The sequence below is a fragment of the Cibotium barometz genome, chromosome 25 (genome assembly GCF_041138505.1).
Source record: "Cibotium barometz isolate CiBa-2024 chromosome 25, ASM4113850v1, whole genome shotgun sequence".
NCBI lineage: Eukaryota > Viridiplantae > Streptophyta > Polypodiopsida > Cyatheales > Cibotiaceae > Cibotium > Cibotium barometz.
Window position 1 is genome coordinate 52132917 of NC_141070.1, and position 19786 is coordinate 52152702.

Consider the following 19786-nt stretch of genomic DNA (forward strand, 5'->3'; position numbering starts at 1 on the left):
TTACTAGCGCCTGTTTCCAAGACAAACGGCTCATTTGGATCGACAATAGTCAAAACAAGTGCAGCTGCTTGTCACTTTGAGCTTATCAAAGCTCTTCTGTTGGGCTTCCCCCCAACAACTAATGTTTTTAGTTTTTGGCCACCGTAACTAGTTAGTCAACGGGACTGCGATCTTCACGTAGTCCTTCACATACTATCGGTAGAACTCCGACATGCCAAGAAAAATCTACAGTTCTTTGAGATTCTTCGACGCTGGCCATTTAAGAATAGCCTCTACTTTTTTTGGCTCCATCCGACGGATATAATATGGCCAAGGTAGTGAATTTCTGTTTCAAAAAATTTACATTTGCTCTTCTTTGCAAATAGTTTGTGCTCTCGCAACAACAACTCGAACACTAGATGCAAATGCTCTATGTGTTCTTTCTGTGTCTTACTGTACACAAGAATATCATCTAGGAAAACTACTACGAATTTTCCTAGATATGGACGTAAAATGATGTCCATCAGCGTCATAAATGTCGCTGGAGCATTGGTTAGCCCAAATGGCATAACCGAAAACTCAAAATACCCGAAACGAGTCCTAAATGCTGTCTTCGCAACATCTTCTACTTTAATTCTAACCTGATGATACCCTGATCTCAGGTCTACTTTTGTAAAGTATCTCGATCCATAGAGTTAATCAAACAACTCATCCATGCGTGGCATCGGATACTTGTTCTTAATCGTTATCTGATTAAGGGCCCTATAGTCTTTGCACATCCGCATAGATCCGTCTTTCTTCTTTACCAGAAGAATAGGCGATGCCCACGGACTTGAACTAGGCCGAATGAAGCCTTTGTTCAAATATTTCGTCAATTGTTTTTCCACCTCCTGTGCCTCGGAGTGGCTTAATCTATAAGCAGGTTTGCTTATAGGTTTTGATCCTGGCATAACTTCGATGCCATGATCTACTTCTCTAGATGGTTGTAAGCCATCTGGCAAATCATCTTAGGAAAGACATCCTGAAATTCCTCTAATAAATTCATTAAAGTATCTATGTACTTTTTCTTTAATGTCTCTTTTGCCTTGGATTTTTTCTTGTTTGAATCGCATGCATGCCAAACAGGGTTTTCATACAATGGGTCTCATCCAAGGCTATTTTGTTTTCCTTGTTTGTCTACGCAAACATCATCTACAGTTTAATAAGTGGTGTGGCGGGGACCGTACGATCGCCCTGCAAGGTAATGACTCTACCTCCATGCTCAAAACGTAGCATATTATGTAGGTAACTCCGAGCTAAGACAAGGGCCCAAGCCATACAGCCACTCTCTGCCTAGATATATGTCTGTTCTGGCTAAGTGCATGACCTGAAAGTCAAAGCAGAGCCTCGTAGTCCTGCATAGATAATGGGACCCCCAATACTACGGTATTCCATACCGTTTTGTCATACCCGTTGGCTAGGCCAACAGTATACTCATGATCGCTCTGGGTCTCAGTCAACCCCAACTTCTTGACCTAACGAGTAGTTCAAGAAGTTGTGGCTAGCTCCATCATCGATAAAAACTGTGACTACGGCCACCTATGGTGCCATACATGCGCATCATGTCACGCGGACCTACAGTAGACTGCCACATCACTGGTGTCACCAAACAAGCGTGATGCTTATCACAATGACACAGTGTCACCTCTCTAAACTCTGCGAAACTAAGAGGGAGTCTCTGCACTGTATGCAACTAGGCGGCTTCAAGTCTTTCAATAACGATGAAGCTGTCTCTACGGACCGCCCCGCAGGCACATCCGTCTATACTCCTACAAACCACTGGGGCGAGGCTACTCTCAACCGTGCCGCAAGAGCTCGTCTATCACGAGGAGTCGCAGTACTAGCCAAGGCGGCTGTCTCACTGCGTCTAATCGTGTGGAAATGCTCTGTAGCATCATGACTAAATCAGCCTAGACTTTACCCATATTGTTCAATTTTACATTAAGATATTTAAAAAGTCCACTAGAGAGCTCTGTCTCTGTCATGACGTCGACAGGGTCCAATAGGTCATAATCATCGTCGTCATATTCCAAGAGGTTCTCCTCGGTCCTCTCGGCGACGTTGGTGTTCATGTCATCTGGCTCATCGGCTAGAAAGGGGTCATCTGCTCTACTACGGTCGCTGCCTGCTGCAGGCTCGCTGGGTCCTAAGGCGGGGTCAACAGACAAGGAGGGCATTGGCGGATCACGTGTGTGATCGACGAGTGCACTTCGGACCAGACAACGATCGGGCGTATACGGCATGACAATTCGATCGGGGTCAAACCCGCGAGACCGAGGACAAGAGACCTGAAAACCCTAGAGAAGTAGAAGGCGGTGGGGACACACTACGCCTAGCAGACATATTTTAATTCTTGCACAAATAAAAATGCGAGAACTAAAAAATTACATAGAGTGAAAAATCTTCATTGAATATCTAAAATCCAATGGTTACAAGATACTCTTCAATCTTGTTTAACCACATGTTCTAGGTGCCTATTTTAAGCCATATAAGACTTTATATAACCTACACATAAAATCTAGATGTGCATCACTCTCACAACCTGGTGGAGCTTCTTCATACAAATCACCATAAAATAATGCATTCTTTACATCCATCTGATATAAAGATCAACCCTTCACTACTGCTGCAGCCATAGCAATGAGTGCTCTCCCAGCTGCCATTCTTACAATCGGGCTGAGTGAATATTCCTTATAGTTAATGTCATATGTCTACACATAAACCTTCCTACTCATATGTCCATCTTAGTTATGCTTGACCTTATACACCCACTCGCATTCAATTACCTTCTAATCCTTAGGCAAAGGTACTAATTCCTATGTCAAAGTTATATCTAATTCTACCATCTCCTCATCCACCATGGCATCCTCCCATTTCTTATTTCCAAGTGCTTGCTCAAAACAAGTGGGCTCTATCTCATGTATTGCTTCAACCATGTAAGAAAAGTGATGGGCTGTATATCTAATTACCTGCGTATCGTTGGGCAAAGGCACTAATTCCCATGTTGCACTTGTATTCAATCTTGCCATAAATATCCTTATCCATGGCATCTTTCCATTTTTTATTTCTAAGTGTATGCTCAAAACAAGTGGGCTTTATCTCATGTATTGCTTTAACAATGTAAGCATAGTCATGGGCTATATATCCATCATATCTTAACCTATCACAATAGGGTATTTAACCTGAGTACACTTATGTACACCTGGATCACTGCTATGTGCCCTCAAGATAGCCCTAGTTCTCCATGCACTAAGAGTAACCACTGATAAACTACCAAGCTCCTCATCAAGGATATGCTTGGAGCAAGTAGAGACACCATCCACATAAGAATGACATGCTGACAAATCAGGCATAAAGGGTTGATCTATCTTTTCCTATCGCCCTTTTCATGATACATGTGTACCAACACCTATAGTACCATGAGATGATGCATCTACCCTTAACCTATAGTACCATGAGATGATGCATCTATCCTTAACCTACTTAACCATGAAATAACATTGGATCCACTACTAGAGGACTCTCTAGGTCCACTAAGTACATGTGAGACAACATCATTACTTCTTATGTCTACATCTTTACTTGCCTTCACTGGTGCATAACAACTACTCATCTCATTAAAGACAACATATGTTCTTAATCACACCTTACAAGTGGTAGGGTTATAGCATCTATAACCTTTCTACTTTAAAGCATAATCAATGAAGGTGCATTTCTCTCCCTTTAGATCCAACTTGGTTCTCACTTAATCAGGAACATACACATATGCAATACATCTAAACACTTGTAAATGAGACACATCTAGTTGTATGCTTGTAAATTTTGTTCAGGCTTCATACCATAAACAACAGTGGGGGTCCTGCTCTTAATGTAAACAATGATGCTCTGCTTTAGTTCAATATATTCTTTTTAAACACATCAATACACGAGCAACTTTTACAATGTGTCTATTTTTCTTTATGTAACACCATTCTGTTTTACAGAGTGTACCCACATGTGAATTGCCTCTTGAGTCCTTGCTTTCCCAAGAAATCATTGAACTCTTTGGAGAAATATTCTCTTTCACCATCTGATCTGCATAACTTTTTCCTTCTCAACCAAGGCTTAAAATCTTTGAAAGAAAGTGAGCAAACATCTCACTTTCCTCCTTCATATGAAGTAAACCCATACTTCATCAATGAATGTAACATAGTACCTATAACTTGAAATATTTTCTTTCACCATCTGATCTGCATAACGTTTTCCTTCTCAACCAAGGCTTAAAATCTTTGAAAGAAAGTGAGCAAACATCTCACTTTCCTCCTTCATATGAAGTAAACCCATACTTCATCAATGAATGTAACATAGTACCTATAACTTGAAATTATTATAGTCTTGGTTAGTCCCCATACATTAGAATATATAACATCTAATGACCTTGCATTGATATACTTTTCATGTGGGAAAGGATGTTTGGCCTGATTAACAAGCTAACATGCTCCACATCCTTTGCGCATACCATCAATCTTAAACTTCGAAAAACCTGTAACAATTTTTTAGGCTTACATGGACTTCAGTCATTGTATACTCACATGACCAATGCACTTATGCCATATGTCAATATCTACAATGACACTTATCCCATACATTAAAATGGCTGCCTTCACCTTGGGTATATTAGCATCCAAAGTGAACATCCTATCATTTATGTTTCCCTTTGTAACTAAGCAGCATTGAATTTGGAAGTATTTCACAAAACACCCTTAAGGATCGAACATTACTTGCAAACCCTTCTCAATCATTTGTCCAACAAAAACCGGTTTTTTGTAATATTAGGAACATGAAGTACATCCTACCAAAGCACTTCATTTTGCCATCTTGCACAAATATTAGGAACATGAAGTACATCCTACCAAAGCACTTCATTTTGCCATCTTGCACAAATAATAATACTTTACCAACATGAGAAATAGGGTGCGTACTATATCAAAGTGGTTGTCACACACCCTATAAAGCATTGGTGGTATATCACCCATAATTTCACCAACCTAACCCATAGTGTAAGTGTAGAAGTTTTCACTCATGCGGTTCATCAATGTCCACAATACTAGTTAAGCTCGATATCTCAATATTCTTCTACAATCATTGTGTTTTGGGTCACTATTATAAGTCTTTTGACTTCTTTTGTTATCCAACATGTGGGTGGAATCCCATTACTTTCGTAGTTTGTCTTTATTTGTGTGTAGGTTTTGGTTGACTTGGAGCTAGAAATAGAGCTTATTGGCCTCTAATTAGGATCTTTCCATCTCATTGGTGGTTTCTGATAATGCATCTCGCTTTCCCACACAATTTTGTGCCTCCATCTACCTAATCGTCTTCTCTTGTAGCTTGGCTAGGGGCTTTCTATAGTCATTTGGGCCTTGATGTCATCCATCTAAGATAATTGGGTTGCATAATGTTGGATCAACTCTCAATACATCTTATATAGATTGTCTAGTTGTCCATGTGCAATCAACCTTTGGCACTCATAGGCCACCTTCCTAGCATAGGCATATTTTTTTGTCCATTCTACAATTTGTTTGGCACTAGAGGACATTGGTCCCACCATCTATGTGAATAGAGAAGTAGGGTGAAGGGGGGAGGGTGAAGGGGACTAGGTCTTGTAGGGCTTAGGCATTGTGTCAACCTTAGACTATTCGTTCTTGATACCAACTACATCTTTTTCATGATGGTTGTTGTTGGCAAGCTTAGCTATCTTCTCTGGTGGTGTGTATAGTTTGGTCTCCTTTACCTTCCCCTTTTATAGCAAATACTAAGAGAGGAATGTGTCTAAGTCTGAGTCTGATTCTAAGACCATAATGAGCTCTCTACTCCCCTTAGTACTAGCTTTTTCTTTTTGACCCTTACCTCGGCTAGCCCTTCTAAGGTGGCCTTCAGGGTCTCTTCCACTCTTGGTTTCTTTGGTGGTGGTAGAGTGGGTCTAAGAGCGATTCTACTTCTCTTTTATTTGACTTCCTAGGTGTTTGTGTAGAGGCTTGGTCTTTTGTTGGCCTCTCCATAGGCTCCATTTTGTGATGCAAGGTGATGCATTTTGGATAGCCTCCACATTTGTGAGCCTATTAATGACCTATTGTCCATCTTGGCCTTGGACAAGATCTACCTAAAATACCTTGGTAGTCCTATCCTACGAGTTCATGGCTTAGAAGTAGCAGAGGTAATCCACCCCCAATGGATTCATCCAAAAAAAAAAACAGTAGTCCTAACTTTTGGAGTAACCAGATAGCATCAACATCCTCAAATACCAAATTACACCATTCTACAAAGGGTATCATATCATAATAGCATTTAGCTATGTGGCCATCTTGAATGTGGAACTTCAGCATGCATCCACCCCCATGTTCCAACTCTTCAATTTTGAAGTATTCCATGCTATCTACAATGATCTAATATGGGTTATAGGTTATAGGGGGCTTCGGTTTTGAAGTATTCCATGCTATCTCTACAGTGATCTGATATGGGTTATAGGGGGCTACATGTTCTTTTTGTGATGGGTGCCTTAGCCTTTCCAAACTTTTTAGATCCAACAGCACACTTCCTACTAGTGAGATGGCTACAAGATATTATGCGATTTGGTATATTTGTGTGTAAGTGTCAAGAAACCTTTCAATGTAAACTTGTGTGTGCTTTAGGTATATAGTCCATGAACTACCATTGACAGAATGCAAGCATTCAATGTAGGACTTATTATCCTTGCAAGCCAATGCATCTTTAGAAAACTCAAAAATTTGGATTTTGCTTGCTCGCAAGGGCTTGTAGGCCTTTGGGTAGAATTTCCCTTATGGGGCTAAGCCTTTGTCAATTTTTTGAGAAATATTCAAGCCTCCTGCATCCTTAGGCATATCCTACACTAAAACCTAGGCATAAAATGGGAAAAGTTTTCCACCACACTAGTCGTGGGAGCTATTATGCCAAATTATGCATGTGAATAGGGGATTACAAATAGGGTTTTCTTGTGAGCAATTACCTAGGAAAATTGATGCAATTTAAAATCACTATGCACGTCATTGGTCGTATTAATTGTAGGGTGTGCATGCATGTGGGGGTCATAGTTTAATGTGGATAATTGCTCATATATTATAGTCTTGGAGCTCCATCATCAAATTTTGAAAGCATCTAGGCTCATAAGGCTCTATGAATAAACCTTTCATTTTTTAAAAGTGCCTAGTCGGAGATCATCTACAAGAGTGATATGGAAAAACGGGTTAGCAAATATCGATAATCTAGCTATGTAACAATGATTGAATCCAAATGATCGGAAACTTGGCAGTCTAGATTTGACACTTTTGGCATCGATATCAAGTGATCCAGGAAGTAGTTGGCTGATTTGAAAATTGGCGATCTAGAAATGGGATCGGTGATCCAAATTGTGGACAATCCAATCTTCTTTTAAGAAATTTTGCGAGGAGTGCATGACATTCCTCATCCTCGTCATCATCATTCTCTACCAGTCTCGAGGTATAGCTGGGCTTAAAGCCTACACTAAAGTCTCGAGGTATAGCTGGGCTTAAAGCCTACACTAAAGTCTCTAAGTGGTATGAATATATCTACCAGTCTCTACCAGTCTCGAGGTATAGCTGGGCTTAAAGCCTACACTAAACTCTCTAAGTGGTATGAATATATCCTCCTTATGGAAGACAATTCTTCACCCTTTGGATCCATTGTTGCTCCTCAATTTTTTGGTGATGTAATCCCTTCAGGTTCTGAGACTATGGAAGATATAGTTCCATGATAGGAATGATGAATATATCCTCCTTATGGAAGACAATTCTTCACCCTTTGGATCCATTGTTACTCCTCAATTTTTTAGTGATGTAATCCCTTCAGGTTCTGAGACTATGGAAGATATAGTTCCATGATAGGAATGATGTCATTTTTGTCTTCCTCACATAATTGGTGGGTTCCTATGGTTCTTGGACACAGGTCCATTGTAGCCAATAGATGCATCCAATTTTCCTCCTCATTAGGGTTAGGCAATGAAGCGATCAAAGTTTCCTCCTCATGGTCACACCTTTTATCGAATTTTTGAATGTGTTGTTGTATCACATCTTTGTATGAACGATTCTTTAGGTTCACATCTTCATGGTACTATCATCTTGCTAGATGTTGATGGCATCTGTTTCCCCAATCACATCATTTGATGCATGAATGGGCATCCAAGAATCACACATAATTTGTAGGCTTCCAAATTCCATAATAGAAAATGGATGCTTATTGTCTAGGACACATAACGTGACTTCTATCCCTTTCAAAATTCCTATTGGTGCTTTTATATTGCCATCGGCTAGTTTTAGGATAATTTTTGAAGGTTTGAGGGGCTTGCTTCCCCATTCTTGCCATGTCTTTAGAACATATGCTCACTCATGCTCCCCCATCTAGGATTTCAATTGTGGTCACACCATCATCTACTAATTTGATTGGAATGGTGTCATTCATGTCATCACCTTTAAAATATTTACCCACTACACTAATCGGTACATCTCTGTAAAACTTCCATGGGTTCTCCCTATTATATTAGGTCAGTCCCCCCTTAATGACGATTAGATTTCTCATCCATTTATGGATGTATAAATGCATGGTAATAATTTTTGTTTCAAGTTTTGTGACACCCATGCCCATTCAAACACATTCCTTTCTAATTTCTCTCCTAACATTAATTCTCCAATGTAAGTTGCCTCTCATGAATCATTTGTTCTCTCAAGATATGTCCATATATATATAATGCTCTCAAGTTCTCCACATCTTCAGGCTCTAAAGACTCATTATGAATTTTGTTCTCAGCTTCAAGATCTTTCTGAGTTTCTTGAGTTTCCAATGGTTGTCATGAGTGGTCATTCAATGGTAAATTCATTTTTGATTCCTGGCTCGAGACACTACCTTTATGAGATGCTCTTTCTAAGTTTCCTGAGTTTTCAATGGTTGTCATGAGTGGTCATTCAATGGCATATTCCTTTTTGATACCTAGCTTGAGACACTACCTTTATGAGATGCTCTTTCTAAGTTTCCTGAGTTTTCAATGGTTGTCATGAGTGGTCATTCAATGGCATATTCCTTTTTGATACCTAGCTTGAGACACTACCTTTATGAGATGCTTCTAAGGCTAGCTCTAATGGTGCTTTTGATTTAGGAGTTTGTGCAAGAACAATGAGATTGGTCTCACAAGTCTCTCTATTTCTAGTTGGATTCGCTGCACTACTTTATGTTGTGCTTCATTTAAACTTGAGATCTCCTCTCTTGGGTTAGGGTATTCTTGTAATTTCTTTAGAAGGGGTTTGTCATATTTGAGTCTTAGCTTAAATATCCTTCCAGTGCCTTCTTTGCCATTTCTAAGAGTTTGCAGTTCTATCCAATAGGATTGATCATCCTCAATTTGAATTGGAGGTTCTGGAATGTCTTATAATTTCAATGTAGCTCATATCATCTCTTAGATGTGAGATACCAAAATTTTCCTTTTGTTGAGGCTTCTTTATTGCAATATATAATATGTATGTGTGGTGATTACCCAGGTGGGACCTGGCATGTGATGATTATCCATGTGGGACGACCCAGTTTTTGGTATGCTAATAATGCTTACCAAGAAGGGGCTTGCATAAGAAGCTAAGCTTATGTGAATACTTTCTTATGAGGCTTTGATGGCAACTTGGGAAGCTTGTACAAGAAGCTAGAAGCTTGGCAATAGTATGGCAAATCATCTTCAATGACTTTATGATGATCCGGCTCTAAATATTTGGTTTCACATAAAGGATTTATTTCTATGTAATATTGTGTATTGGGTGTGAGAATGAGTGGAGTGTATAAATACCATGTGTATGATTTATAAACACATTGGTATAGGTTATAGTGCTAAATGTATATAGAATGGGTGATGAGCGATAAAATAGAAGTGGGCCTTATGTCTACATAGAATGGTAATTCTAGTAAAATAAGATGCATAACACATGCTAAGCTTGTGGAGAGCATGTGGAGGAGTGTTGAAGGATGCATAATAAAGAAGAATCCTTCTAGATTTCCTATATGGACTAAGGAGACTTTTGACATGTGTACTTGAAGGGCCTTTGTGTGGGATTAAGGTGGTTACAATCTTATTGTCCAAGTCAACAAATCTTTGAATTAAGGAATCAAGGAGACACATGTCAAAAATATCCAAGAAGGACAAGTGATAGTGATATCCATGTTGCTTAGGTAGTCTAAAGTTGAATGCTTCTTCTATCTCTTAATGTAATTCTTCAAAAGAGGGTGAGAAATCTCCTAAATAAGGATCCCTCTTTGCTCACTTGTAAAGCATATGAGAAATATTAAGGCATAGAGTTTCCCTAGATGTATTAGAGGTACCCTCACTCTTGTATCTTCTTGCTTTTGATGTGTGTGATGGAATTCTAGTCTCCTTAGGTCTTGATGGTGATGTACTAATTTAGCAAGCTTGTCTACATATATATGTGAAGGAATTCATGCTTACGTTTATGTTCTCTTTTATTGTGTCTCCTCGTTACCTCTTCTAGAATGTGCCTGATTGAGTCTTGTTCATCTCTTCTCATTGTACTTCAAGAATTGTGCACCTAACAAGGTTACAAATGAGGAGCCTAGCATTTAGATTGGTGAGAGTGTACTTGTTTTGGATCTTGCCCCAAGACTTCATCAAATTCAAGGGAGAAGGAGAGGAGCTTAGCATTTAGATTGCTCAAAGTGTACTTGTTTTGGATCTTGCCAAGACCTCATTAAATTCAATGAGAAGGAGAGGAGCTTTACCTCAACTTCATCGATTTTGGGTTCTTCACTACCACCAATTGAAATAGCAAAGGGGAGTTAAAACACATTTCATGACTCAATGTTCGTCCAAATATTCCCATCTAGCCTAATCAACCCTTCCAACCATCCCCTACCTTGTCTGTGAATCTTTTAATGGGTCACAATATTTTCCATCAACAATGCATTGTTTTTTTTCTTGTTGGTGCTGATAGATTAAGAGAAATCTTGCTATCAACTCATCCCTTTATCTTTCCTATACTTGAATATGAAGTAACATGGGCTTAATCAAGAAGAAAGGAAGATATGTGTTATCGTCCTCTATGCATCAATTACCTCTTATGCCCAATATGCATGGTACCCCTTTTGCATGGGAGGAGTGAGGATTTTTCCTTGTGGGTGCGACTCATGGATACAACATATATTATGCCCAGTATGGAAAATAAATTTACAACTAAGGGTTGTGTTGCATCCTTGCCATATATATAGGGGGATATAGAAGGAGATCATTAATTTTCGAGATATTATTGCTTCTCTTTTTCTTTTTTATTATTATTCTACACCATCTAAGTCATAATTGGAAAAATACTTGTCTTTTATGAAAGTCATGTGGAGGATCCAGAGGCTTACCTTCGTGAGTTTAAAAGAGTTTGCATTGGTAATGACATCGGATAGGCCAAATGGCATAACTATATACACATAAGTGTCTCATTCTATGGTAAATATAGTATTATGTTAATCACGGGGGTCTATTTCCACTTGGTTATAGCCCAAGAACTCATCAAGGAATCAATAGGCCTCCTTATGTGCTACTCATTCTAGTACATGCTCTGTGAATGATGCTCTGTGAATGATAATGGGTAATGGTCCTTCCACATAGCTGCATTAACCTTTTTGAGTTTAACACAAACCTGGATCTTTCCAATTTTCTTAGACACTATTTCCACTTGGTTATGGCCCAAGAACCCATCAAGGAGGTTAAATATAGTCTTATGTTAATCATGGAGATCTATTTCCACTTGGTTATAGCCCAAGAACCCATCAAGGAAAGCTATAGGCCTCCTTACATGCTACTCATTCTAGTACATGCTCTGTGAGAATGATAATGGGTAATGGTCCTTCCGCATAACTGCATTAACCTTTTTGAGGTTAACACAAACCCAGATATTTCCATTTTTCTTAGGCACTATGACTATTATGGGGATAGTCATTCCGTGTGCTATATCTCATAAATGAATTCAGCTTAAATGAGTTTGTCAATTTTGTCCTTGACCAATCTACTGTGTATTTTGGATTCATTTGATAGGCTTTGTGCCTTGATTGGCCATGCTCCTTCCACAATGGGAATGTGTTTGACCATCTTCGAAGATACACCCTTCATGTCGGTATATTTCCAAAGCGAAGCATTCTTGGAATTTTGTGAGTAGGTCATTGAGGTCTTTTTCTTCTTCTCGAGATAGGTCTTTTCCAATGTATACAGGTTTAGGATTCTCGTCTACAGGTTCTACTATATTGACCTCCTTAACTTTAGCCGATCAATTGTAAGAAGTTTCAAGCTTCCTGTCAGGGGCCTTCTCAAAGTGTACAAAGCACTCATCCACATTATACGTTTTGAAATACTCATGCACCTGTCTAAGGTCTTCAACATAGGTGCTCTCTTACAGATGTGCTTAGTTTCTTTTTCATCCTTTGTTAAAGATTTGTTTTTTTTCCTTCTTGCAAAAAGAAAGATTTTTATAGACTCATTCGATCCTATAGGTTCATCTCTCTCCATGCCCATTAAGCTAACTAGGATTTAGGAAATGTTAAGCTCTTTTTGCCATAGCAAAAGTCTACATGGGAGTCTAGTCTATGGCCTTGACATATCAAAGCCAATGGTCTTCATTTTTACTTAGAAGAGATATAGGTCATCTCTTTTTTATTTTGTTGGCCCCCAAGCTATCACCTCCTGCTTGTCGCGCAGGTATCACCTTTAAATTCTAGTACACGTTACATTCTACAGCACTCAACATATATATCAAAGCAATTTCCTTACCATCTGTTATGGTATACCTTGTGCCTATTCTCATTAGGAGAATGTCCATAGTTGTAAGTATGTGCATCCAATTTTTAGAGACTTCCAGCTCTAGAAGTGAGACAAACTCCATGCTCTCACATTCCTTGTACAATGTTTTATGACAAGTTTAACACATGTTTAGCTCAGTGGTGTTATTATTGAGTCTTCGACAAAAGGTCATGTGACAATATGAGCTTGGCATTCTAGCTATGAGGTGGACTAAAGGACCTCTCTAAAGATGTTGGCAGCATGCTCTACGGCACTTGGGGGCTTTACTAAAGTAGGGGGAATCCAATGTCGATGCACCAAAGGGGATTGATTGATCTTCAGCAGCACTCGTACCTTCTCTAGTATGTCTTTCTGGGTGTCTTTATTCTCAATAGAGAATTCCTCATCATCATTGTCTCTAGCCATGCCTTTAAAATGAATTCTTGCCCACGATTTAAGCTCAGCTTTTTCTAGTCTAGGTATGACGTGCTCGTTGTAGATGAGATTGTTGAGCTGGGCTTATATTTGGTTATATACTCTATAGCACAAGATGAGTGTTAGACCACATTGGCTAACATTACTCTGAACACAGGGTAACACTTCTTGTACCACACAATGCACTTTATGTAAAATAATTATGGGAAATCTCCAAGATTACAACTTGTGTAGTGTCAAAAGATAGTTAAACATCGTGCTTACGACTTGTGTAATGCCAATAATGTATATTTAGACTAGGAAATTAGACATAATCCCATTCTCACAATTGAGTTTGAGTTTTATTTCTCTTGTGATTAAAGTAGCTTGTATGCTTTCTCTTCTTCCTCTTCTTCTTTGTTACATATATGCTTAGGGATTATGTGGGTGAGTGATGGTGTTGATGTATGTTCTCCTCCCCTTCTCTCTTTCTTGTCTACTCTTTCATGATCTCACTCACCATTGCATGAGGTCGAGCTTTCAAATTATTTATGCACTCTTGTGCATGGCGTTTCTATATTCCTAGCACATATGCTAGAAGAGTTTTGATTAATTACACTTAGTGTGTGAACAAGCTCTTGTGCTTGAGCTATTTTTTGTAAAAGTAGAAAAGCAAGCTCAATTTTTATGCACAACTATTAATAGCTCCTTGGGCTATTTATTGAATACAATTCTCAAAATACTCATGTCATGAAAGTGGACCTACACGCATGAGGGGGAGATTGAACCCAATCTTGTCTTGATGGTGATGTTCTATCTCTCTTGTTTATGCTGTTTTATGCTCTTTTATATCAGTTTTGTTAAAGGACCAAGGTACATGGAGAATTAATTAATAAATAATAACAATAAACCATAGATACCATAGCATATCCATAAATTAATAAATAATAACAATAAACCATAGATACCATAGCATAACTCAAGAGCATAAAATCAAAGAACACAAGATTGGGTACAATCTCCCCCCTCATGCATGTAGCTCCACTTCCATGACATGAGTAATTTTGAGAATTGTATTCAATAAATAGTCCAAGGAGCTATTAATAGTTGTGCATACAAAATTGGGCTTTGCTTTTCCACTTTTTACAAAGAAAAGCTCAAGCACTAGAGCTTTTTCATACACTAAGTGTAAATAATCAAAACTCTTTTAGCCTATGTGCTAGGAATATAGCAACGCCATGCACAAGCATACATAAATAATTTGTACAAACATTTAGCACACGACCTCATAAAATAACCTTGTGCTCATTCACACATATAATAACCTTGTGCACATTCACACATTTCATTAAGCTGATTTTTGCATACACTAAATCAAGATCATTATGCATACATTAAATCAAGATCATTATGCATGAAAAATATGATAAAATATATACCTGTAAAATAAAATTTTTATTTTGTACACCCACTTGCATCCAATAGCCACTTGCATCCAATAGCCTTCTTGTCCTCAGGCAATGGCACCAAGTCCTGAGTATTATTTGCATCCAATGTAGTCATTTCTTCATCATGGCTTTCTCCCAATCTATATTCCCAATAGCTTCTTCAAGACATGTGGGTTCAACATCTTGTACAACTTTAGCCATATATACATAATGATGAGCCACATAACCATCATATGTTAACCTATTAATAAGTTTTCTAAATCTCCCTGACCTGCTTGTCCATAATCACTACATGGAATTTTTGTAGCTTCTCTTGTCTTTCTTACTAGATTTTGGGCCCCTTGTGTAATGCCCGTTGATCCATATTACTAAGCTTATGACTTGGTAACATTGGTACCTTGTACATAGCCTAGGAAATTAGCTCATTTTAAAATTTGAGCCTTGGGTCATTCTAGGGTGGTCGAGCATTATAAATGTGAGACTTGTATATGTCATTTTTGACTAATGAGAACACATATAATTGCACAACTAATTGAGTCTAGTCTTGTGCTCTTGCAATGAGTCTTGCTTGCTTGTTTGCTTTCTCTTTACACATGTTTAATTGTGTTGCTAGTGGATTGTATGTGTGTATTAAGTAAAGACTCCCTCTCCTTCTCCATCCCCTTCAGTCTCCCATTCTTGCATTCACGATCGGCATTGAGGTAGAGATTGAGCTCTTTAGAGTTCTCTCCCTCCTTGCTCCTTACCCAAGTTCAAAGCTCCATTGTGGTGACAACAATTCAAAACCCTTGCTTCTCCAAAAGAGAGGGTTGTTCAATCTTGAACAACCTTCACCACAAGAGAGGGTTGTTCAATCTTGAATGACTAAGGGTGCAAGCTAGCTATAAACTTTGCAATCCTCATTTCTTCTCCTTTATGCAAGGCCCATGTTCCCATTTTGGTGAAAACCTTTATGTTTATTCATGCTAGAAAGAACATTTAGCTTACCTATATGAAAGGTTCTTTTGAGTCATTGATTTATCAGTGAATCCTTGGGTTCTTTTAAGTCATTAATTATCACTGAATCCTTGGGTTAGTATGGAGTAGTTCTTGGTCATCTTGTGTTAAAAAATGAGATCTCTACACGAGAATGAGGACAAATTAATTTTGCAGTTGTTGGTACATGTACGATATTACCAACACTTAATTATGTTCTTTGCAAAAATTACCAAACCACCATATAAGGTACTCATAGTCTTGACTCTTAAGTTGTCTAAGGAATTCCAAAGTGTACAATGATGCTCATCCTAAGAGCACACAACTCAGATCTCGTTTTCCATTTGCTTATTGATACATTAAACTTTATCATTAGTGTAACCTAGAGAACATAAATTAGACTATCCACTGTGCTTCACAGGCAAGCAATTGAATGCAAGAAGATTGACCACATCTTAATAGAAAGGGGAAGGGGTAGTCATTATTTATGTGGTAAAGAAATATTGGTATTGTCTTTAATTACCAAATTTGTGTTCTTTGTTTTCCATTATTTCCTATAAATAAACCATGTACAATAGAACATATCACACATTAGTTGCTTATTCTTTTAGAATTTGACATCATTGTCACCATATCACTGTATCACCGACACCATGAGGAAAAGTTCACATCATGTACTTATTGACCATATGTTTAGAATCCCAATATGTGAACTAGCCATGTGATCTTCCTAATGCTCTTATGTTCAAACTTGATTCCTAAATAGAGAATGAGGAGATCTCCAACTTCTAAGCTTATGGATTCCTCAATGATATACCCTTAAACAAAGATTAGATTGTGGCTGCTTAAAAGTAAGCTGCTCCAAACTTGGAGGGAAACTTTACAAGATAATATTTTACATTAATGTGTCTATAAATATGAATTTGTTAATGCTCTAAAATGAGCATACTGATTTGTATTAGAAGGACATTTGGGAGGCATAATATAGTCAAAACTATTACACAAAAGGCGTATGAAAAACTATAGTGGTCAATATTATTCAGTAATTTAGTTGAATTTATGAAAAATTGTGATAAGTGTCAATGAGTTATAGTACCTAAATAAAAAGATAGGATCTCTAGTCCAACAATCCTTTGAGAAGTGGCAGTAAGTGTCAATGAGTTATAGAACCTAAACAAAAGATAGAATGGCTAGTCTAGCAATCCTTTGAGAAGTGGGAATTACATTTTGTGGGACATATTACATGTAGCTATACAAAATTCACACAAACCACTGGACGTTGTAGTCTCATATGGCCCCAGTCGATGAATGATATAGTCGGTTGATCATTTTGGACCAAGTCATGGGTCGATTGGATGTAACTGACCTACATGCCAACCCTAGGCACTATATATAGAGTAGTTTGGGAGTTTTTTGTGTTCAAGAACTCTTATAAGAAAGACATCCTCCATCTACTGAGTTTGTCTAGATTGCCATCAAAGCTTCTTACTGAGAGCACACGGATGGGTTGACAACCCCATATTTTGTAATCTCAAGGTTTGCAAGTAGTAATATTGTTTACTCTCCACTTCTTTTTCTATAATTAAATAATCAGTTTGTAATCAAAGTTTGCAAGCAATAATTTTGTTTACTCTCTGCTTCTTTCTGTAATTCAGTGCTTTTTATTGTGAAGATCTTGCTTATTGATATCAAAGCATAGGCTCTAGGCACAAAGCTTGTTTTAGAAATTTTCTATTTGAAAGTAGATTCGAAGAGATGGCCCAACCTATAGATAACGTAGTCACTCATGCATATTCTCCATTGTTTGGTGAAGAAAAGTTGGCTATGAGAAATTAAATATCTAAAAGGTCAAGATTAGGTCTATTCTTGATTCATATAAGTTGTGGGAAACCACCAATAGGGATTGATGCAAAGTTAGGTCCTACTCCAAATCCAACAAATCCACTATAGACCATACCACCTAATCCTAGTCTCATTGTTGTGGAGTGAAGGCAAAGGAATGTAGATATGCTATGTACCAGCATCACTGGTTATTTGGTGATAAGCTTGATTTAGCATATACTATAGCTTTTAAAGCATGGTAAGTTCTTAAGAACCAGTATGAGATGAGGAATTAGACAAAGATTTAAAACCTTGAGAATTCCCTTATAGAAAGGCATTGTGAAAGAAGAAGTAGCAGAGCAGTTCTTCATATCCGCAAATAAAGAATCTACAAGATCACCACATGACAATAATGGAGATCACTAAGACCAGTGAAGAATTGGCATGTAAGTACATCAGAGTTTTGCCCCTCAGGTGATCTCAATGAGCATGCAGGTGCACGACCTGCCTCTTCATTTTTAGGAGTTTCCATAGCTGACTCAACATCATCAATATAATGAATAAAATCATCTTCTAAAGCAGTAATGATAATACGAAGTGCTTGCTCATCTTTTGCTTGAAGTGCAGCCGTTGTAGCTCTTGTAACTGCAACAGAAATACCTGCTTCATCTTCAGTAAGTGGCTTGACCATACTCCATAGATTTTTTTTCATGAGGTAGCTCTTCACCTTGATTTGCCAGGTATGGAACCCAGTTCCGTTGAATTTGTCGGGAAATTTGGAACTCATGATGATGAAATATGATGATTAATGTTGAAAACTTGCTCACATAGATGATTTAAGCCCAAATAGTAAAAATATCATCAATATAAATCAAAATAGTATCACCATGTAGTTGGAGCAGAAACTGCAGAAAACTGACGCGACTGAAAAATTAAACGATGCGTGTGGTGTAAATACTAGTGAAGGATGATATACATTTTAAAGCTAGAGATGGTAATGATGCTACATTCGCCTGTAAATGCAAAGCAAGAAATGGGGAAGGGCTCCGATAACCCCAATACTTCCAAGAAGAAGAAGTGAAAGGCAAAGTGTTTCTACTATGATAAGCCAAGTCATGTCGTCAAATCATGTAAATTAAAGGAAGCAGATGAGAACAATGAAACTTTAAATCTTAGTCATGTGATCAAACCATGTAGACTGATAAAGGAAGTAGATGAGAACAATGGCATTTTGAAGCCTTTGAAGAAAGAAGTCTAGGAATAGTGTTGAAGCGAAATTACAGTTGTTTGTGGCAATCAAAGAAATCTATGAAAAGGTAGAATATTCCTCAGCATTCAATGGTTCATAGATCATTGATAGTGGAGCATCCTGACATATAACCAATCAAAAAGGGATGGTATAGCTCCCTCAAGCCAATGGGAAAGTCCATCCTGGTAGCGATTAGGAATGATGCCAAATGCCCAATAATGGGATCAAAGATATCATTTCTTTTGTTTCTAGCAATGGTGATACTCACACCGATGTTCTTTATGTGTCAGACATAAAGAGGAACATGCTATATGTTTGTGGACATACCTCATTGTGACATAAAGGTTCTCTTCGACGATAAGGCTGGTGCACTCATCTCACAAATGTTAGGCGATAATGTTGCATGGAGAGGAATCTAATGCAACAACTTGTAGAAAATGTCATCGGCTTTTATAGCTTGAGCTGATGTCAAGACAAGCAAGCTATGGCATGAAAGATTTGGTAATAACCTGAGCTTTTTAGTATTAAAATAGATACAAAGGATTTTCAAAGATATCAGATGTGTGTGAACCTTGTATGATGGGCAAGCAGCATCATTAGCATGCATTTCCACAAGAAAGCAAGAATCATGTAAAGGCTCCTCTATAGCTAGTATATGCAGATGTTTGTGGTAAAATACCAACCATTGCATTGGGTCATTCTTTCTACATCTTGTTGTTACTGATCTATAATTTTAGTAGGAAGATGTGGTTCTTCTTACTTCTTGTGCAATAAGGTTGAAGCTTCTGGAAAATTCAAAATATGGCATAACTTGGTAGAGAATGAGACAAGAAAGAGGTTAAAGAAATTTTTAATAGATCGAGGAGGAGAATTTGCATCAAGTAAGTTTAATGCCTACTATAAGGAGCACAAGATCAAGAGAGATTTAAAAGGTTCTCATACTCTACAACAAAATGAAGTTGTAGAGTGCAATAATCACAAAGTTATGGAGATGGTGTGCAGTATTCTCAAAGGCAGAGTAATGCAAAATTCTTTTTG